Here is a 3,214-nt window from a genome sequence, read left to right as displayed (position 1 = left end):
ATTGTTTATTTTTTTAATCACTACATTTACCGACCAAAAAAAAGAGAAGAAAAAGAATCTTCGGTTATTTTAATTTGCATATTTTAAATTTATAACATTGAAATGTTTTTTGTTTGTTGACAATTTTTATTTCTAGTTCTATGCTACGTGACATCCTTTTTTTTTTTTTTCGTATTGGGGTTTTTCTCATAGATTTTTTGTCACTGTTTATTTTGAAAAATCAAATATAATAACATTTTGTTTATCATGTTGGTTGAAAATATATTCCCCAGTTTGCCTTTTAATTTGGTGTATGTAGTTGGCTTGTTGCACAGAAGTTAAAAAAAATATGTTATCAAATTTATCAGTTTTCGGCGTCGGCGTCTTCTGTGGCGTCCTCCTCTGCCTTCGGAGTCCTCACAGCCTTCGGAGCCCGGACTGGAGCGCGGCCTCGCGAGTCATGGAGATGAAGGCCGTGTGCGTCCTGAAGGGCCAGGGCCCGGTGGAGGGCACCATCCACTTCGTGCAGAAGGGAAGTGGGCCTGTTGTGGTGTCAGGAACCATTACAGGATTGACTGAAGGTGAGCATGGATTCCACGTCCATCAATTTGGAGATAATACCCAAGGCTGTACCAGTGCAGGTCCTCACTTTAATCCTCTATCCAAAAAACAGGGTGGGCCAAAAGATCAAGAGAGGCATGTTGGAGACCTGGGCAATGTGACTGCTGGCAAGGATGGTGTGGCCACCGTGTCCTTGAAGAGTCTCTGATCACACTCCTAGGAGACCATTGCACCATTGGCCGCACAATGGTGGTCCACGAGAAACAAGATGACTTGGGCTAAGGTGGCAATCAAGAAAGTACACAGACAGGAAACACCGGGAGTCGTTTGGCTTGTGGTGTCATTGGGATCGCCAAGTAAATATTCCCTAGGATGTGATCTGAGTCCTAGTAGCTCCTATATTATCTTGCTAGTTGTAGAAATTTAACTTAGTAAACATTAAACACTGTAACCTTAAAAGTGTAATTTGTGTGACTTTTTAATTGCTTTAAGTACCTGTAATGAGAACTGATTTATGATCACTTGGAAGATCTGTGTAATTTTGTAAAACTCCTATTCAGTTAAAATGTCTGTTTCAACAATCTCTGTATTTTGCCAAGCTTAATAATCATATATGGGTATTAAACTCAATTGTCTGAATTTCTTCGATTCTCATTCAAGCCAGCAATAAATACACCATATGGCACTGAATTTTGAAAAAAAAAAAAATTATCAGTTTTCTCTGTTCCTCAGTACTTTTAAACTTGAAAAGTCCTATCACATACAAAGATCCTGGTAAATATTTACATACATTTTCTAAAGTGTTTATGATCTGATCTTTTTATAACTAAGGTTTCAGTGAGATTAAAAATCTAATATGTTTACATGTATTCTTAAAGTAAGATCCATCTCTCAACTGGAAACTTTTTTTTATGTCTCCCTACTATGTGCCAAATATTTTGTGTATGTTTTCATTGACTCTACCTGAAATGCTTGTAGATGGGCACAATTATTTTCCCTTTATAAGACATGCAGTTCAAGATCAGAGATGTCAAACACAAGCTTGTCCACAATAGTACAGCTAGTGAACAGAGCAAGTGGACTTGAGCCCAGTGGGACTGACCATAGGATGGAGCTGGCGCTGGCTGTGGGCATTGGCTAAGCCAAGCATCAGGAAGGCTGACTTACGGATGCTAGTGTTTAAACACAGCTGATTTCTCCAAGTTTCCTTTTCAGTTTCCAAATTCACAATGCCATCCCACAAAACTTCAGTTGGGGTGAAGGGAACGATTGGGCCTCATTTCTGGGAAAGATAATGATGTTTTTCTTTTCTTGTCACCTCTAGTTCTACTCCCAAACTGTGTTATTAAAAAGTAACACCAACAGGGGCCCCTGGGTGGTTCAGTCGGTTAAGCCTCCGACTCTTGGTTTTTGCTCAAGTCCTGATCTCAGAGTCATGGGATCAAGCCTGCATGGGCCTGCATGGGGCTCTGCGCTCAGTGGGGAGGCTGCTTCTCTCCTCTCTCCCTCTGCCCCTCCCCTGGCTTGTGTGCTTTCTCTCTATATAAATTAATTAATTAATTAATTAATACATACATACATGCATATACCTTAAAAAAAAAAAAAAAGCAACACCCACAGCAAATGTCCTGAGCCATTGTTCTCTTCCAGCCACATTATGGCACTACGGTCTGTACTAGTTGGCTCAGTAGAATTTTCTGTGATGATAGAAATCTGTACTTGCAATGCCCAATATAATAATGTGCCACTGGCCACATGTGGCTTTTGAGCACTTAAAACTGTGGCTAATATGACTGAACTTTAGTTCAATTTAATTATAATTAGTTTAAATTTAAAGAGCCACACATGGCAGTGACTATTTTATTGAACGGGGCAGGTCTATAGATTAATTCCTTGCAATTAAGTACCGAAGACGTCCATACCCCAAACTTTAAACTAAAAATATCTTCCCCCATACGAGTCTATTCTAGTGTGGGTGAAACAACTAGCTTAGTATTATTGGGTCCACTTTGCCAGAAGGACATTATTAGTCACGTCTACCAGGAGAGTGTCAGGAACCATGGGCTGGTAGAGCTCTGCTGTTTCTAAGGAAGAAAATGTATAGACATTACACAGCACATGCATGATTTTTGTTAAAATTGCTTGTACCGAGTCATCCAAGCAGAAAGGATGACGGTGTCCACGATCAGTCCATCCGAACCCTAACCTGCTGGGCTTTTCCACATCAGTATCCACATCTCCCTGGAATCCGGAAATGGCAGCTGACCCCAGAAATAACTGAAGGTCTAGGGACCCCCATTTCTCCTTGAACATTTATCCACCAGTGGCTTCAAGGTTCCCACAAGCAAAAGTCATAACAACCAAAAAGCAAGGGGGGAAAAAATCCCAAATGCTAAGAGTACAATAAGTGATCAGAAAAAGATACTTTTCTGAATTGGACTGGTTACTACATCTTCTGGTTCAAAATAGGTAGGGTCCCTCCCTGCCCTGCTTTCCTCTCTTCCCTCCTCGGCTGGATCTCCTGGAACTTGCTCCTTCATTGCATATGACGAACTGCCGGGAGCCTTTTAGGTTTGTTCTGATCCCTGAAGGTGAAAGGCACTTTTCTCTGGTTCCCAGAGTATTCACCTTTGGCTTCAAGCTGTGGCGCACTGTTCTGACAAGGCCCTACTTC

At 41.0% G+C, this 3,214-nt stretch overlaps 1 pseudogene; it reads left to right on the top strand.

Annotated features, from left to right (window-relative positions):
- Positions 1–358: 358 nt before the first annotated feature.
- LOC118539386 (superoxide dismutase [Cu-Zn] pseudogene) lies at positions 359–1,005 on the top strand (annotated as a pseudogene).
- The last annotated feature ends 2,209 nt before the right edge of the window (positions 1,006–3,214 follow it).

This window comes from Halichoerus grypus, chromosome 9 (assembly GCF_964656455.1).
Source record: "Halichoerus grypus chromosome 9, mHalGry1.hap1.1, whole genome shotgun sequence".
Taxonomy (NCBI): Eukaryota; Metazoa; Chordata; class Mammalia; order Carnivora; family Phocidae; genus Halichoerus; species Halichoerus grypus.
This window is presented reverse-complemented; position numbering and strand designations above follow the sequence as displayed.